At 47.3% G+C, this 19,944-nt stretch overlaps 1 protein-coding gene across 6 annotated transcripts in view; it reads right to left on the bottom strand.

Moving 5' to 3' along the window:
- STS (steroid sulfatase) overlaps positions 1–19,944 on the bottom strand; it is a 176,982-nt gene that overhangs the window by 4,941 nt on the left and 152,097 nt on the right. The window lies entirely within an intron of this gene.

The raw sequence follows: 19,944 nt of genomic DNA, 5'->3' as shown, positions 1-19,944 counted from the left end.
TGAATTGCAATTGTTTAGGAAATGTGGCACTGTCATCTTTAGGTGACCCACTGCCTTGGCAAATGAGAATCAAATATGTCTTTAATTCTAAATAAGTTGCTAAATGTCTCATTTTGTTGTGCATAGGGAGGGAGTGATATGCACTGATGTAACACAGTTTAATTTTTCTTTTCTTAAAGTATTGACTGGGTTTTTTTTTTATTTTCACAGAAAGCAAATGTGAACTAATGCAGATGTAATTTAAGCGCAGACGTATTGGGGAACCCCAGAATGTTCAACAGGAAAGAAGTCCACCAAGAAATGGCTAATACTTTGCTCAAATAGCACAGAACCAGATTTTTTGCAGTGTTGTTGTAGTCATGTTGGTCCCAGGGTATTTGAGAGACAAGCTTTCAAGAGCTCTTCTTCTGTCCTGAAGAAAACCTGAAGAGTCTGTGTAAACCTGAAAGTTTCTCTCTCTCACCAACAGAAGTTGGTCCAGTAGATTACCTCACCCATCTTGCCTTTAGACAAGATTGTAACTTTTCATTCTGCCCAGGGTTAGCAACACACAGCTGACATGCCCCAGAGACAGACCAGAGAACAAAACTCGTCTCCTGTTCTTGCTGGAAAAAACACACAAACTGCTAGCTTTTATTTCACAACATTGCATCACTGAAACAATTTTTTAAACAGCTCACTCTTTAAGTAGGAGGGATCGCTCAGTGGTTTAAGCATTAGCCTGCTAAACCCAGGGTTGGGAGATCAATCCATAGGGGGGCTATTCAGGGATCTGAAGCAAAAACTGGGGATTGGTCCTGCTTTGAGCAGGGGATTGGACTAGATGACTGCCTGAGGTCCCTTCCAACCCTGATATTCTATGATTCTAAGTGCCAGTCAAGGAGACTTTTTTTTTTTTTTGCATTTTCCACATTTGAAGGTAAAGTTAATCTCAGTAAAAAGAGCTTCATTGAGCTCAAAGCAAGCTTTGTTAATCCAGTAACTGGCTGTCATGATATATATGCAGGGCTACATAATGTGATGTTCATTAAGCCCCCCAACGGAAATCATTAGGAAATAGGATGAGGGGAGTGATAGCTGGTGTATCACTCTATATGTGCTAACTACATTACACTTGGCTTTTAAAGATAAGATTAGTCTTTCAGATAGACCTGTGCCAGTGCAAAAAGAGCCACAGAATGAAGTTATAATATGCAGCCTGGATTTAAAAGAAAGTCAGTAACCTTAAGATTCTTTCCAGCATCTCCTAGCATACATTATTCTTCACAGTACAAGATACATTACCTTTAGGAACTTATTCAGTGACAATCTGACAGAGCCTGGAGGCTTCCAGTTCACTTAGACGGCACTAACACTCAATAATCAGGATGAGGTGGGTGAAGGATATTAGGAGGGGGGAACCTCTGAATGTTGCTTAGAACTTAGCAAAGGGAGAGGATGTTTCAAGCCTGAGACTGACTTGCTTGTGCAGACAATAAGTAGCAGCACCTTCAAAATCTTCAGAGAACTCCCTGACTCTTACAGCAGATATCCACAGACTTACAGAGCTGTGAAGTTGTTGCAAAATGGATGCAACCACCTTTGTCTGTGTTTCCAACATTGTTCTGAAAGGCACACTGGTGGCTTTGCTCCGTAAAATACTCTCAGATTTAAATAAATCACAATTCTTCTATATTTGTCTTTGCACAGACCATTGCTCTGAGCAGGGATATGCCTCTATTTACTGTGGTACTTATTTAAGCATGCTGGGAAAGGTAGATGGTTCTGTGCTGAGTGTTGCTTCAGGCGATTTTTAAGCGTTTAACTGGCAAAATGGATTGGGGGAGGCATAAGGAAGAGAAAAGGTAAGGATTCTATTAATCAGTGATATCGTAGAATCATAGAATCATAGAATATCAGGGTTGGAAGGGACCTCAGGAGGTCATCTAGTCCAACCCCCTGCTCAAAGCAGGACCGATCCCCGACTAAATCATCCCAGCCAGGGCTTTGTCAAGCCTGACCTTAAAAACTTCTAGGGAAGGAGATTCCACCACCTCTCTAGGTAAGGTATTCCAGTGTTTCACCACCCTCGTCGTGAAAAAGTTTTTCCTAATATCCAACCTAAATCTTCCCCACTGCAACTTGAGACCATTACTCCTTGTTCTGTTATCTGCTACCACTGAGAACAGTCTAGAGACGTCCTCTTTGGAACCCCCTTTCAGGTAGTTGAAATCAGCTGTCAAATCCCCCCTCATTCTTCTCTTCTGAAGACTAAACATCCCCAGTTCCTTCAGCCTCTCCTCATAAGTCATCATTTTTGTTGCCCTCCGCTGGACACTTTCCAATTTTTCCACATCCTTCTTGTAGTGTGGGGCCCAAAACTGGACAGAGTACTCCAGATGAGGCCTCACCAATGTCGAATAGAGGGGAACGATCACGTCCCTCGATTTGCTGGCAATGCCCCTGCTTATACATCCCAAAATGCCATTGGCCTTCTTGGCAACAAGGGCACACTGTTGACTCATATCCAACTTCTCGTCCACTGTAACCCCAGGTTCTTTTCTGCAGAACTGCTGCCGAGCCATTCGGTCCCTAGTCTGTAGCGGTGCATTGGATTCTTCCGTCCTAAGTGCAGGACTCTGCACTTGTCCTTGTTGAACCTCATCAGATTTCTTTTGGCCCAATCCTCCAATTTGTCTAGGGCCCTCTGTATCCTATCCTCACCTTCCAGCGTACCTACCACTCCTCCCAGTTTAGTGTCATCTGCAAACTTGCTGAGGGTGCAATCCACACCATCCTCCAGATCATTTATGAAGATATTGAACAAAACCGGCCCCAGAACCGACCCCTGGGGCACTCCACTTGATACCGGCTGCCAACTAGACATGGAGCCATTGATCACTACCCGTTGAGCCCGACAATCTAGCCAGCTTTCTATCCACCTTATAGTCCATTCATCCAGCCCATACTTCTTTAACTTGCTGGCAAGAATACTGTGGGAGACCATGTCAAAAGCTTTGCTAAAGTCAAGGAACAACACGTCCACTGCTTTCCCTTCATCCACAGAGCCAGTTATCTCGTCATAGAAGGCAATTAGATTAGTCAGGCATGACTTGCCCTTGGTGAATCCATGCTGACTGTTCCTGATCACTTTCCTCTCCTCTAAGTGCTTCAGAATTGATTCCTTGAGGACCTGCTCCATGATTTTTCCAGGGACTGAGGTGAGGCTGACTGGCCTGTAGTTCCCAGGATCCTCCTTCTTCCCTTTTTCACTACATTAGCCTTTTTCCAGTCATCTGGGACCTCCCCCGATCACCATGAGTTTTCAAAGATAATGGCCAATGGCTCTGCAGTCGCATCCGCCAACTCCTTTAGCACTCTCGGATGCAACGCATCCGGCCCCATGGACTTGTGCTCATCCAGCTTTTCTAAATAGTCCCGAACCACTTCTTTCTTCACAGAGGGCTGGTCACCTCCTCCCCATGCTGTGCTGCCCAGTGCAGTAGTCTGGGAGCTGACCTTGTTCGTGAAGACAGAGGCAAAAAAACCATTGAGTACATTAGCTTTTTCCATATCCTCTGTCACGAGGTTGCCTCCCTCATTCAGTAAGGGGCCCACACTTTCCTTGACTTTCTTCTTGTTGTTAACATACCTGATGAAACCCTTCTTGTTACTGTTAAAATCTCTTGCTAGCTGCAACTCCAGGTGTGATTTGGCCTTCCTGATTTCACTCCTGCAAGCCCGAGCAATATTTTTATACTCATCCCTGGTCATTTGTCCAATCTTCCACTTCTTGTAAGCTTCTTTTTTGTATTTAAGAGCAGCAAAGATTTCACTGTTAAGCCAAGCTGGTCGCCTGCCATATTTACTATTCTTTCGACACATCGGGATGGTTTGTCCCTGTAACCTCAATAAGGATTCTTTAAAATACAGCCAGCTCTCCTGGACTCCTTTCCCCCTCATGTTATTCTCCCAGGGGATCTTGCCCATCAGTTCCCTGAGGGAGTCAAACTCTGCTTTTCTGAAGTCCAGGGTCTGTATTCTGCTGCTCTCCTTTCTTCCTTGTGTTCGGATCCTGAACTCGACTATTTCATGGTCACTGCCTCCCAGGTTCCCATCCACTTTTGCTTCCCCTACTAATTCTTCCTGGTTTGAGAGCAGCAGGTCAAGAAAAGCTCTCCCCCTAGTTGGCTCCTCCAGCACTTGCACCAGGAAATTGTCCCCTACATTTTCCAAAAACTTCCTGGATTGCCTGTGCACCGCTGTATTGCTCTCCCAGCAGATATCAGGGTGATTGAAGTCTCCCATGAGAACCAGAGCCTGCGATCTAGTAACTTCTGCGAGTTGCCGGAAGAAAGCCTTGTCCACCTCATCCCCCTGGTCCGGTGGTCTATAGCAGACTCCCACCATGACATCACTCTTGTTGCTCACACTTCTAAACTTAATCCAGAGACTCTCAGGTTTTTCTGCAGTTTCATACTTGAGCTCTGAGCAGTCACACTGCTCCCTTACATACAGTGCAACTCCCCCACCTTTTCTGCCCTTCCTGTCCTTCCTGAACAGCTTATATCTATCCATGACAGTACTCCAGTCATGTAAGTTATCCCACCAAGTCTCTGTTATTCCAATCACATCATAATTCCTTGACTGTGCCAGGACTTCCAGTTCTCCCTGCTTGTTTCCCAGGGTTCGTGCATTTGTATATAGGCACTTGAGGTAACCTGCTGATCGCCCCTCTTTCTCAGTATGAGACAGGAGCCCTCCCCTCTCACGCGCTCCTGCTCGTGCCTCCTCCCGGTATCCCACTTCCCCACTTACCTCAGGGCTTTGGTCTCCTTTCCCCGGTGAACCTAGTTTAAAGCCCTCCTCACTAGGTTAGCCAGCCTGCTTGCAAAGATGCTCTTCCCTCTCTTCCCGTCTCTGCCTAGCACTCCTTCTTGGAACACCATCGCATGGTCAAAGAATCCAAAGCCTTTTCTCCGACACCACCTGCGTAGCCATTCGTTGACTTCCACGATTCGACGGTCTCTACCCAGGCCTTTTCCTTCCACGGGGAGGATGGACGAGAACACCACTTGTACCTCAAACTCCTTTATCCTTCTTCCCAGAACCACGTAGTCCGCAGTGATCCACTCAAGGTCATTCTTGGCAGTATCATTGGTGCCCACGTGAAGAAGCAGGAAGGGGTAGCGATCTGAGGGCTTGATGAGTCTCGGCAGTCTCTCCGTCACATCGCGAACCTTAGCTCCTGGCAAGCAGCAGACTTCTCAGTTTTCCCGGTCGGGGCGGCAGATAGATGACTCAGTCTCCCTGAGGAGAGAGTCCCCAACCACCACCACCCGCCTCCTTCTCTTGGGAGCGGTGGTCATGGAACCCCCAACCCTAGGACAGTGCATCTCATGCCTTCCAATCGGCGGAGTCTCTTTCTGCTCCCTTCCCTCAGACGTATCATCTGGTCCACTCTCCGCATTAGTACCTGTGGAGAGAACATGAAAACGGTTACTTACCTGTATCTGCCCTGCTGGTACATGGACGTTCCCCTTTTTTCTTCTGGAGGTTACATGATGCCAAATTTCTTCACCATCCTTCTGTCCCCGGTGTGCAGCCTGCTCCGAATCTTCAGAACTGTGAGAACTGTAGGTTGTTTAGGATCACACAATGGAGTTATGCTGATTTACCCTAGCTGAGGCTCTGGCCCATAGTAATACAAATCATTTGATGTAAAGATACAGCTGGATAACAGAGGTCAAGAAAAATGAAAATGTACATAGCTATCAAATAGCAATGAGAAAGAATTCCAATAAAAATATGCATGTGAGGAATCTGAGGAGGCCATGCTGTCTGATCACACATATGTCTTTGATGGAGCATTTGTGCAGAATGACATTGAAAAGAAATCTGCAGCCAATTCCATCATTGATGGGCACCATAGCCCAATGCCAGTTCAAGGATTTAGCCATATAAATATTAAGTGGAGTGTCCTGAATGATAAAAGCATTTATTTAGGGTAGCTCAAGTAAATACATATGTTTGCAAAAAAAGAAAAGACATGGAAACTAAGTAAACAGTATCCTGTTTGTAACACAAACAAGCAAAATTAAGGACATTCAATGTTAAAACTGAAACCCCAGCCACAGCTTACAACCATTGTCTTGCAATTGCATAAGTAAGGATGGAATGTGAGACACTATATTACATTTGAATTTTATGGCTTTGGTTAGTCTTACTTTTCTAAACACTTCATAATCATTTTAATTTAACAACTTCACTGTTTCTTATTGTAGCAGGTGTGTTGGGCAAAACACTGAGCTGAGCAATGTTTCATTTCATTGCAGTGGCATTCCGGTGTGATTCTGGAACATCGCTGTATTGCTGGAAGGACAGCAGTGCAGTCTAACTACTGATTTCCAGATTGTTATAAAAAAGTAAAACATATCAGATTCTGTGCCTGTGGAACAGCCGATATAATACGCTGGTAGACATAAAGAGCTGTCAGATTTGTAATCTGTAAAGTTGATAAATTGTATAAGGCTGGATATTAAAAGGAAGAGTACTCTTTCTGCCTCTCTCTCAGCTGGTATAAAATCTCATTTTGTCAGAGGGCTAGCCACAAGGATCAAATTAATCTCCCAGTAATTAACAATCTCTTTGTTCTACAAACCATCTGGCTAGTAAAGTCTCATTTGATGTAGGGATTACTACATACCCTTTCCTCTATGGAATCAGCAACTAGAATAAAGAATAAGGCTATGGCTGTAGCACCAGGATTCCCCCACAGCTAAGCATACTAGATCCACCCTGGCATGGATTTACAGGGCTTGTACTATTATTAATTAATGCTAATTATTTTGTATTGCAGCAACTAGGACCCCTAGTCATAGAGCAGGATTGTATTGTGCTAAGGTGCTGTACAAATACAGAACAAAAAGATGGTCCCTACCCCAAGATGCTTACAATCCAGTCCCCTGGGAGTAACCCCTTTAGTGTGCCAGACCCTTTGGGTGCCAGCAAAAACCGGTTACTTATCTGTAACTGTGGTTCCTCAAAATGTGATACAGACACGTATTCCATGTGGGGGTGTGCTCGCACCATGCTCCAGAGCTGAAGAATTTTGCCTTGCAGTACCTTGCAGTACCCTGGGGATGGTGCTCACACCCTGCATCTGTAGCCCCTCCCCTTGTCATATGAGAGAGGTGCCAAAATAGCCATCAGGTGGACTCTCAATGAACTAAGTGCAAGACCAGAAAAGTGAAAGTGTAACAAGTACTCTAAGGTGTCCTGGATTCAAGCCAGCATTGGTTGAATTCGCCAGGGTAACGACCATGCTGAGAATCACTTCCATCTGGATGAATAGGCCATCCTGGTGGAGGGCTTCAACCCTAAGCAAGACCTGTGGGACTGCTTCCAAACATCGTTTCTCATCATCTAGCCATGTAGCATCTTGAAGTGCAGGGAGATTACTGCTTGATGCAAAACCTGGATGTGGTGTTGAATCAGGTCAGGATGAAGAGGAAGGGATATGGGAGGCCAAACCAACAATGTGAGGAGGTTGGAGAACAAACATTGCCTTGGTCATGCGAGAGCAGTACAAATGAGTTTTGCACAATCCAATTTCAGGTTATGAATAACTTGCAGGATGATTAGAATTGGAGGACAGGCATACAGGAGCACCGATTCCGAGCTCATGTGAAAAGCAGCAGTCCAGGAACCCAGACTGAGAACTTCTGGGGAATAGAACAGTGGGCATTTGTTATTTTCTCTTGTGGTGAACAGGTCAATCATCAGGATGCCCCAAACTGCAAAGATGCTCTGCCGGATACTGGGCTTCAGAGACCACCTATGAGTCAAGGAGAAAATTCTGCAGAGGTGATACGCCAAGTGATTGTGTATCCCAGGTAAGGGATCAGCCACAAAGGTAATGTTTTCCCAGCTGCAAACCTGCCAGAACCTGATCGCCTCCTGACACAGCACGTTGGAGTGTGCTCCCTCCTGCCTGGTGATTTAAATCATTGCAGAGGTATTGTCAGTGAGTATGAGAATCACTGAACCCAGGAGGTGATCCTGAAAGATCTGACAGTCCTTGTAGATGGCACAAAGTTCCAGGACATTGATATGTAGAGAAGTTTCTTGTTCCACAGGCCCTGAACTTTCAGTGAGTTCATAATGCACCCCCTAACCTATTAATGAGGCATCAGTGACTATAATCCTGGTCAGTGAAGGCTGAGCAAAAGGAACACCCTGGCACACATTGTCCTGAATTATCCACCACTATAAGGGCCCTGAATCAATGAGGGAAGCTGGACAAGTATGTCCAAGGGATAGAAATTCAGATAATGGACTGACTTCAGCCACAGCTAAAGAGGATGAATGAATATTGAATTACCTGTATGCATGTGCCTAACAAAACTCAGGCTGTGGTTCAGGGCTGAGACTGGAGCTCCAGACATAAGTAGTGGATCATGTGGAATCTCTCAGTCAGTAGAAACTCTCTTGAATTCATAGAGAATTCATCAGGACCCCAATGAATTTGATTCCTTGAGTTGGAACCAGTGTTGACCTAGACAATCAAATAGGTATAGTGTGAAGTGAACATTAGACTTCCACTCTGGACTTTCCCCCCAGTAACCAATTGTCCAGTTATGGGAAGATATGAATTACCCTCTTCCTGAGGTATGCTGTTAACACAATCATGCCTTTGCTGAAAACACGGGGAGCAGATAACAGGCAGAAAGAGCACGATGTTCTGGTAGTGCTGGCCAGCCATGACAAATTTGAGGAACCTCCTGTGGCTCAGGAGGATTGCTACATGGAAATAAACACTGAGGGAGAGATTCTGGCACGGAAGAGTCATCTGGAGAGAATGAGGAGGCAGTTTGCTGTGCCAATGACAGATTCTGTTCTTGCACCACAGGATCAGGTCAGAAGGCCCAGGGGGAATGAACTAAGCTGTCACTTGCAGCTGAGACAGTATAGGAGTGGGAGTTAGTGTCACAACTGGTGATCTTGGTAGGGAGTTGTTCGAGGAGCAGGATCCCAGGGACCCAGGAGCATCACAGGGATTCCAAGGAGGCCACTGGGCATATGGATAAGGCACTGGTGACCAGCAGGCACTGGTCCAAGAGCCCCTGTCCTGACTACAGAAGAAGATGCCGATCTCAGTTCTGGTAGTGATCCATGGGAGATCTCTAGTGCCTAGCCAACAAGGACAACTAGCTGACCTGGTTCTTGAGGAATCCTGGAGGTTGTGTGATGACAATGGGGGAGTCATCCCCAATGGGGCAAACAACCAGTCAGACTCATCTAAAGCCCAATAAGGAGGTGGTATAATTGCTGAAGAGAAGTGGGGAGGCGGCACCAGTGTCACCAAATAGGATACACTCCTACCCGGTACCTGGAGAAACATCAATACTGAGGCTAGTACTGGACTTGATGATGGGATGCAGAAAGATGCATCAACATTGAGGGGACCTTTGGTGCCAGGCCTGGCTTTGACTCCATAGTTTGTGGCCCAAGTGGTGTGAGCTGCAGTGGCGATGACCTGACGGCTTTATGACATGGCCGGAAGGTGCCAGGCACATAATGGGGAATGAGCCAGTAGAAGCCATAGCACCGAAGAACGGAGAGTCCGGGATTGAGAGGCAAACCAAGTCTGATGCTGCCTGATATACCATTAGGGTGAACAGATGTCCCGATTTCATTGGGACAGTCTTGATATTTGGGGCTTTGTTTTATATAGGCACCTATTACCCCCCCACCCCGTCCCGATTTTTAACACTTGCTATCTGGTCATCCTAAAAGCTGTTGGCATGGAGACCCCCCCAATTGAATTCCAGGAGGTGGGCAGGCACAAGCCTGCCTGCATTTAAAGCCCCCCCACCCCAAGCCGTAGGGGAGGAGCCACTGGACCCAGGAGCCAACTGATGATGGGGGACAACTAAGGAATAACAGGGTTGGGAGCGTGGGTCATAGATTCAAAACTAGGGATCCAGAGGGGGAAACTGAGCAGAGAACCCTGGACAATGCCCACTGCTCCTCAAAGCTGTCTAGGGAACCAGCGGATGCTGCCCAGAGGAACTCTGCCTGGATGCATGAGATAAGGGAGGAACAGAAATAGGTCCCACAGTCACAGAGCACTTCCCCATCCAGCATCCTTCTCCTGGTATTGTAGATGAATACTTTGGCTAGTGCTAGGAGGAGGTTGATGAGGAGGTCTCATGACTTCGTGAGGCCATGGACAGGGGTCTCAAACTCAAATGACCATGAGGGCCACATGAGGACTAGTGCATTGGCCTGAGGGCCGATTCACTGATACCCCCGCACTGCCACTGGCCCTGCCCCCCACTCCACCCCTTCCATGAGGCCCTGCCCCGCCTCTTCCCACCCCTTCCCTGACCCCATTCCAACCCCTTCCCCGAAGTCCCCACCCCAACACCGCCCACTCACTGTCCCCAGGAGGTGCAGGAGGTGTGCAGGGTGTGGTAGGGGGCTCAGGACAGGGAGTTGGGGTGTGGGGTGCAGGAGGGATGAGGAGTGCAGCAGGGGGTCAGGGTGCAGAGTGTGACAGGGGGCTCAGGGCAGGAAGTTGAGGTGCAGGAGGGGTGTGGGATGTAGCAGGGGGCTCAGGGCAGGGAGTTGGGGTGCAGGGTGCAGGAGGGGGTCGGGGTGCGGGCTCTGGCCCGGTGCCATTTACCTAGAGCGGCTCCGGGGTGGCAGCGGCGTGCACCAGGGCCAGGGCAGGCTCCCTGCCTGCCTGCCCTGGCCCCGCCCCGCTCTGCTCTGCTCCAGGAAGCAGCCGGAACCATGTCCCTGTGGGAGGGGGGGCAGAGGGCTCTGTGTGCTGGTTCCCCGTTCCAGGCCAATGGGAGCTGCGCGGGGTGGTGCCTGGAAGTGAGAGCAACACGGAGCCTTCTGCCCCCTCCTCCCCCCAAGGAGCCGCAGGGACATGGTTCTGGCCACTTCAGGGAGCAGCACGGGGCTCGCGGGCTGTAGTTTGCCCACCCTTGGCTTGGAGGTAGGCAGAGGGGTGGGGGGTGTGGGGAGCTTGGTGGACCGCATGAAAGAACTCCGTGGGCCGTGTGTTTGAGACCCCTGGCGTATATGAAAAGGTGCGCGGAAAAGTGCAGTCAGAACCTCAACCGGAGGTTCTGGAGGAGCCAGGAAAGAGACTGCAACCTGGCACATTCTAGATACGCATGCGCCAGGGTCTCCCTCATGCCACAGTATGGATAGGTGTCAGGGACGGAGAATCGTGCCAGGTACGTGCCCAGACTTACAGCTTTGTAAACGAGCTGCCAACTGCTATCCCTGGCAGGCTGTGGGACCACGGTGGAGTACAGGCTGGCCCACCAGGGTGCCTCACCCCCCACAGGTGGTAAGAGGTCCCACAACTTGGTATCCGGGTGGGACACAAAGGTGAGGAAGTGAAACGTGTGGAGCATGAGTGTGTAGAGTTGTTGCATAGGTGCAGTCGGCTCAGGTTGTGGAAAGGAGGGGGCCGGGGAGGCTCGCAGGGCAGGGGCCTGATGGAGAAGTCCGGAGGGTCAGGGGTAAGGAATGGGTGGTAAGGCTGCCCCCACTTCCTGGAGTGCGCGCAGGGGAGTCTGAAGGGTGGAGAGCCCCATGCACTGATCGAACACCAGGGATACACCCAGGCCCCCTGGTCGTAGTCCAGGAAGTCTCTGATTCTGGTGGTTTTGGCATGGAGACAGTCAGTGCTGGTGCCTACATTGTTGGTACTGGACTTAATGTACATCAAATGGCTGGAACCAGAGTTGACAGCATGGATCCTCACCTCTCACAACATGCTATTGGGAGCAGTTGAATGGACCTGCTCCATTATGCATGCCAGAAGAATTACAGTGCCGATCAGCACTCCTCTTAGAAGAGGAAAAGGAGTGTTCCTAAGCTCTGGAATGGTCCTGACACATTTTATGGGATCTCTTCCTTGCCACACCAGAGGAAGGTGAACCACCCCTTTTCCTCTTAGGGGAGATGCCAGAGCCCAAGTGCAGAATGGCATCAGTTGCTGGATCTGAAGGCAACCGCCAATGAGACAAGGGCCTTGGTGCCGAAGCGGGCCTCATTGGCCTGCTTCAAAAGGTGCTGCTTCAACCGCAAGTCTCTTGTCCCCTGAATTCTCTCTGTGAATGACTCACAGATGGAGTACCTCTCTTTAATGTGTCTCTCACTGAGACTCACCGAGCACCTTGTGTAAGTGGTTGCTGTTGCGGATGGACCCCTTATATGACAGACAGTGTTTGAAGTCTGGTGAGGGCATCACACAGGGCAGCCAGCTACTCTACTAACACTAAACTAACACAAACTAAAGCTAAGGTACTGCTATTACAGTGCACAAGAAAAAGTTCTCAGACAACTGAGAGCAAAATTGTGAGGTGAAGACACCACAGAGAGCTCCAATTCTAGCTATGGGAGGTGAGAAGGAACTGAGGTGGGTCAGGGTGGTGCCACCCTTATCTGGCCAGAGGAGGGGTTATGGCCGCGGGTTATGAGCACCATCCTTACGGGTACTGCTAAGCAAAGTTCTCCAGCTCTGGTGCACGGGGCGCACACACACTCACATGGAATACACAGCTGTAGCACCTGCTCTCCCTGAAACCACCAGTAGGTCTTCACCCACACAATGATATCAGCTTCCCAGCAACTGCCCATATGCACCTCAGCATAACACTGCTCCTCTACACTCACTTTGAAGAAGCCCAATTAAATTCACACAGAAAAAAGTCTTTAACTTAGGGTATGACTATACAGCAGCTGGGAGAGGGCCTCACAGCCTGGGTAAAAAAGCAGTATGGGCATTGTGGCACAAGCAGCAGCATAGGCTAGCCACCCAAGTGCAAGCCCGCCTAGCCCCCTGGGTCTGTACTCAGATAGCTAGCCGAAGCTGCTGCCCATGGCATAACATCGCATTGCAATTTTTAGTGCATTAACCCAAGCATAGCACCAAAACACCATAACACTCAAATCTACTCATAGATTGCTTATCACTACAACAAACTGCCTTTCCATTCCAGCATTCAGCCACCATACATGTATTCTCACACTCATGTGAGACCAACCTAACTCTGAAGGCTAGGTAGTAACAACAGAATATACGCTTTTGAAATAAGAGCTTCTCAGTAAAATATATCTTTCCAAAGATGAGGTTAGGGTTGTATGTGATTTTTGTCCTGGTATTACCTGTTCTCAGACACACAGGCATTGAAATGAAAGGAAGCTATATTTGTGTAACTGAGGTAAAAATTCAACCTGGATTTTGTACTTTGTTCTATAGTATTCTGAGTCATTTCTGTGAGGGCAGCTTTATAAGTATGCTGCTGTTTCCTTTGTTACTGGATTTGAGGTGTTTGAACGTCTTTCTATAGAAGGAGAAATTCAACACTCTTCACCACCTTTTTGTGTAAATGAGGGAATTTGTTTGACTGCCCTTGACTTTCTAGATGCCAAATTATATGCATATAGTGTATTAATTTGAATTGCTCAAAGATATTTCATTTGCTATGTGTTCAGAGAGTGCATTATATTCCTTGTTAGCTCTCCCATTCTGACTCATTCCATTCTCTAATCTATTTCTACACAGAACCTAGCAGTAATCAGAATAATCACTTTTGTTGTGGGTTGTGGTTTTTGTTTCTTTTCTGCTATATTTTTAGAAACATGTTTATGGGTCATATTATTATATATCTATGATATATATGCAATTCTTCATGAATTTAGCAACAGGAACATTTTTGTTGCTAAATTCTCAAATAAATATAGATAGACAGCAATGTGATCCAGGTTACTTCTTGGGGCTGCAACTAGGGTGGATCAAGGCTGAACTGACACTAAGGCCTCTGAGCGACATGAGTTACACCGACATAAGCACTCACGCACAGACTGCTATGTCGGCAGGAGAGCTTCTCCCTCCATCTTAGCTTCTGGTATTCGCTGAGGTGGTTTCATTATGTCAACAGGAGAGCTCTCTCCAGTCAGCATAGCGCATCTTCACCAGACGCGCTGCAACAGCGCGGCTGCATCGATACAACTGCGCTGCTGCAGCATTGTACGTGTGCACGTGCCCTAAATCTTTAGGGGTACAGCCATTGCTTGATGAAACCCAGGCTATAAACTTGATTCTACTTGAGCTAGGAATCACATCCTAGCTCCAAGTGCAGATATAGCAACAGAGCAACTTCATTAGTTCAGCAAGCACATTTCCCGAAATAATATTTACTTACAGCAGATTTTTTTTTAACTATGCCAGGTAAGGATGTTTTTACAGAAGAACCTGACCGTAAATAAGGGGCAGGGCCGGCTCCAGGCACCAGCGTTCCAAGCAGGTGCTTGGGGCGGCGGTCAGAAAGGGGCAGCAGTGTTTCCGCGGTGGCGGCAATTCGGCGGCAGCTTCTCTCTTCTGCCGTCCGCGGCGGTAATTCGGCGGCGACATTTTTTTTCACTGCCTGGGGCGGCAAAAACGGTAGAGCCGGCCCTGATAAGTGGAGGGATCAATGTGGATACATACAGTAGAAATCGTTGTTTCTAGTGAATTGAAGCAGTATCTTACTTAGAAAAAACTTTATCTTTTTAAAATGCTCTTCAGCTGTCACTAGTGCTAGGTCTCAAAGAGACAAATTACAATGACCACCAGCATTATAAAGGACACATTTTCTTTGTTGGCCAAGGCAGAATTTTTTTGTAATAATGCCTGTTGAAAATCTCTCCAAACCAAAATCCAACTGTGAAATTATGGATACAGAGTTTTCTGTTGTCTTGAATAGTGCATGTTATACACTGCTATTTGTTTGACTTCCTTTTGGGGGAAAGTTGCTCCAGGTTTGTTATTTGATCAAATATATCTGGCTGATATGCAGATATTTCATAACCTATGTATAGGTCCAAAGGTTTGCTATTTGCAGATGTATTTGTGAAGTGTGGTACACTTGAGCTGTGTATAGAGCTGGGCAAATGTTTCTGGACAAACTGTTGGTTTGCATGAAAAATGTAGTTTTTGTTGACCCAGAATGATTCCTGAATTTGACACAAATTGGTCAAATAGTTTTGGCTCAAAAACTGGGGGGCAGAAGAGGTGGTTTGGGGACTTATCTGGGAAGTGGGAGACCAGGATTCAATTCCTCCCACTGCCTGATGTGGAGTCACAATTTTTTTAAAAATCAGCTGTTCACCCAGTTCCAGTTGTGTACAGCAGGGTTGGAGGATAATGAACCTTTGGCTCAGTGTCTCCAGTTTAAATCCAGTTTCTGGCCCTCTGTTGGAAATTGTTGATCTTTGAACTCTTGTTAGGGCAGGGGCCAACTTACCATAATTATTTATTATTTGTGCTGCAGCAGCAGCGCCTCAGGGCCCCAGTCATGGATAAGGGTCACATTGCGCTAGGCACTGTGCAAACACAAAGAAAAGTAGACTATCCCTGCTCCAAAAAGCTTATAATCTAAGTAAAAGATGAAAGACAGGTAAGTAACACTGTCAAGGTTCCTTCCCCACTCTGAACTCTAGGGTACAGATGTGGGGACCTGCATGAAAGACCCCCTAAGCTTTTTCTTACTGGCTTAGGTTAAAAACTTCCCCAAGGTACAGACTTTGCCTTGTTCTTGAACCCTATGCTGCCACCACCAAGCATGTTAAACAAAGAACAGGGAAAGAGCCCACTTGGAGACGTCTTCCCCCCAAATATCCCCCCAAACCCTACACCCCCTTTCCTGGGGAAGGCTTGATAAAAATCCTCACCAATTTGTACAGGTGAACACAGACCCAAACCCTTGGATCTTAAGAACAATGAAAAATCAATCAGGTTCTTAAAAGAAGAATTTTAATTAAAGAAAAGGTAAAAGAATCACCTCTGTAAAATCAGAATGGTAAATACCTTACAGGGTAATCAGATTCAAAACATAGATAATCCCTCTAGGCAAAACCTTAACTTACAAAAAGACACAAAAACAGGAATATACATTCCATTCAGCACAGTGTATTTTACCAGCCATTAAACAAAAGGAAATCTAATGCATTTCTAGCTAGATTACTTACTAACTTTACAGAATTTCTGAGTCTGCATTCCTGATCTGTTCCCGGCAAAAGCATCACACAGACAGACAGACAAACAGACCCTTTGTTCCCCCCCCACTCCAGCTTTGAAAGTATCTTGTCTCCCCACTGGTCATTTTGGTCAGGTGCCAGCGAGGTTATCTTAGCTTCTTAACCCTTTACAGGTGACAGGGTTCTGCCTCTGGACAGGAGGGATTTTATAGCACTGTATACAGAAAGGTGGTTACCCTTCCCTTTATTTTTATGACAACCACAGACAGAGGAGTACAAAGAAACAAGTTTAGGTTTTATAGCTTTACGATTTAAATGACTAATTCCTTTTTTAAAATATACCTGTTTTTATCATGAACACATCTGTGTATCTGAAATATTTTGGATTATATGATTTATTTCCCTAATATTCAGCTTTGCCAACCCCAAGCAAGCATTCGAAAGCATGAGGCAAGCTGTAAAAAAACACTTTAAAAAAAAACAGGGGGGGAGGTTCTTTTTCTTTGTCTACTGGCTTTTGAGCATTCATGTTATACTTTCAGGCCTTTTTTACTCCATTTACCATGCAAGGAGCTAAAAATGTTTTACAGATATTAAATAAATAAGCTTCACAATGTTCCAGAGAGGTAGAAACACTGAGCCAATGAGAGCTTCTGGGTGCTCAGCACTGTTGAAAATCGGGTCCTTTATTCAGGTGCCTAAATATGGACATAAAAGTACAGGCTCTTATTTTTTTTTTAAAAAAAATCTTGGCTATTGTCATCATTTTACAGAGGGGGAGTGACAGAAGCACAAAGATGTTAAGTGACTTGCCAAAGGCTACATCGGAAGCTCATGGCACAGCCAGGAACATAAGCTAGATCTCCTGCTTCCCATAAAACCAAAGTCCCCCTATATAAAGACCTGTTACAAGAGGCAGACCTTTTTTACTAGAGAGCTGTACATTTCATTCCAGCTGAGCCCAAATAACCTGGAAGCTGTTCTTTAATGTGACTAAGAGCAAGGTAAGAAATAGTATATAATTTAATTTGATTTAATCTTTTTTCAAAATTTTTCCTGGAGTAGATGGGAGAATACTAGCAGAGAATGGAGCCCTTACGCCAAAGGGAATAAATAGCTCTAGGTGAAAACATTACAATAGCTAGTGTCTCTACTATCACAGAGCAGCGCTAATAAAATACAGAAAGACTGTTTGTCATGCTTGTCAGGGAAACACATTTCCACACAAAGTATTGTTAGCAGAAGTGTGTATCAGTTGATTAGGTCAATTTTTTCTTGAGTTTGATATTAACACTTTTACAGTCTCTGCATAACCTAGCCATGGGTTCCTCTCCTTTGGCAGTTACGTAATTTCACACTTAGCAAATAAAATGCCCAAAGTGTGTGTCACAAATTCAGCTGCAGCTGCTTTGCCATGATGATCAAAATAGCAAATTAAAATGCATAATGAGACACCTTAGCCAAATTGCACTGGTATCTGCTCTGCTTCCTCCAGCTGTTGTGACAGACTTGCACAATTGAAATTTAGAAGAGAAAATTTGGGACTTTCACAGTGTTGTCCTTTTTGGGCCTGTACATTAATGGGGGGAGGAGGAAGGGGAAAGGGACAGGAAGGAAAATGGCCTGGTGGGGCCAGAGAAAAGAACGAGAAAGACAGAAAAGGAGTAAAAATGATGCCCCCATGTGTGTGCAAACAAACTGGGGTGGCAGAGGAGAATAACCCCAATACAGTAACATTGTTGTTATGTTCCTGAAAAATGCGACTTTAAGTGAAACGATGTTAAGCAAATCCAATTTCCCCATAAGAATTAACGTAACGGGGGGGAGGGTCAGGTCAGTAGCGTAGCCAGGGGAGGAGCGGGGGGAGCGGCTGCTCCCCCTCTGAGCACAAGTGGCACCTTTTTAATTTATAGGCGCCTTTTTAAATTTTTACTCACCCGGCAGCGCCCTGGGTCTTTGGCGGCGGGGGCCTTGACGCGCTCGAGCTCCTCGGCGGCACTTCGGCGCCGGAGGCCTTCAGTGCCACCGAGGACCCGGAGTGCCGCCCGGTGAGTACAAGCGGGTGGCACCTTTTTTTATGTCCGCTGCCCCTGTTCGCTCCACATAGCTATGCCACTATGTGGAGGTTAGGTTCCTGGGAAATTTTTTTCACCAGACAAAAGACTATATTATATATATACATACACAGAGTATAAGTTTTAAACAAACAGTTTAATACTGTACACAGCAATGATGATCGTGAAGCTTGGTTGAGGTGGTGGAGTCAGAGGGTGGGATATTTCCCAGGGAATGCCTTACTGCTAAATGATGAACTAGCACTCGGCTGAGCCCTCAAGGGTTAACACATTGTTGTTAATGTAGCCTCACACTCTACAAGGCAGCACGAACGGAGGGAGGGGAGACAGCATGGCAGACAGAGACAGAGACGCACACCCTGTGTGTGTGAGAGAGAGAGATGCGCATTGCCCCTTTAAGTATGCTGACCCCACTTTAAGCACATTGCCTTTTTAAGTAGATCAGGAAGTTTCATAGATTCATAGATATTAAGTTGAAAGAGCAGCTGCAGCCAGCAAGCTCCCTCTGTCCTGAGCCCTGTCGTGTCCCCACCCTGCTCTATATGGAGAAGGGGTAAGCAGGGGGCAGGAGCAGAGGGGAGGGGGACACCCTGACATTAGCCTCCCTCTTCGCGCCCCTCCCCGCCGCACAGCAATCAGCAGCTCCAAGGCAGAGGGCAGGAGCAGCACATGGCAGTGGGGGGAGGGACAGCTGAACTGCGGGCAATTGATAGCCTTCTGGGCCGCTGCTGCACAGGGAACTTAGGGGAATGGGGAGATGATGGGTGGCTTCCGGTCCACCCTCGTTCCAGGCCCCCACCAGCTAGCTGCAATGGGCTGCTCTTCCTGCAAGCAGTGGACAAAGCAGGCAGCTGCCAAACGACATTATAAGGGAGCATTGCACAACTTTAAATGAGCACGTTCCCTAATTGATCAGCGACGTAACAACAAAACAACATTAACTGGGACGACTTTAAGTGAGGAGTTACTGTAATCCAGAGTAAAACTGGAGGAGGATATTGTTGCACGTCATAATGGACTTCAGAGAGAACAAGTTGTACTCCAAGGTTAGGGTTGCCAACTTTCCACTCACACAAAACCGAGCCCCTTTGCCCTGCTCCATGCCCCGCTCCTCCTCCGAGGCCCCACCTCTGCCCCACCCTTTCTCTGAGGCCACGTCCCCACTCACTCCATTCCCTCCCACCCTGTCACTCACTCTCCACACCCTCACTCACTCATTCATTTTCACCGGGCTGGCTCAGGGGGTTGGAGTGCAGGAGGGGGTGCAGCCTCTGGGGTGGGACTAGGGATGAGAGGTTTGGGGTGCAGGAGGGTGCTCCAGGCTGGGAATGAGGGGTTTGCAGTGCGGGAAGGGGGGTAAAGTCTGGGGCAGGGAGTTGGGGTGAAGGAGGTGTATTGGGCTGCAGGCTCCGGGCGGCACTTACCTCAAGCAGCTCCCGGAAGCAGCAGCATGTTCCTTCTCCGGCTCCTGTGTGGAGGTCCGGGCAGGCAGCTATGTGCACTGTCCCATCTGCAGGCATTGCCACTGTAGCTCCCATTGGCCATGGTTCCTGGGATCTGCAGAGCTGGCACTTGGGGTGGGGGCAGCATGCGAAGCCCCCTGGCTGCCCCTACGTGTAGGAGCTGGAGTGGGGACATGCCACTGCTTCCAGGAGCCGCGTGGAGCCACGGCAAGCAGGGAGCCTGCCTTAGACCCGCTGCACCACCAAACAGACTTTTAACGGCCTGGTTAGCGGTACTGACCAGAGCCACCAGGGTCCTTTTTTGACCAGGTGTTCTGGTTGAAAACCGGACACTTGGCAACCCTATCCAAGGTCCACTGTGCTTCAGCAGCAGCAGC

The sequence above is a fragment of the Chelonia mydas genome, chromosome 1 (genome assembly GCF_015237465.2).
Source record: "Chelonia mydas isolate rCheMyd1 chromosome 1, rCheMyd1.pri.v2, whole genome shotgun sequence".
Classification (NCBI taxonomy): domain Eukaryota; kingdom Metazoa; phylum Chordata; order Testudines; family Cheloniidae; genus Chelonia; species Chelonia mydas.
Note: the sequence above shows the minus strand (reverse complement) of the source record. Positions and strands in the feature narration are given on the sequence as shown.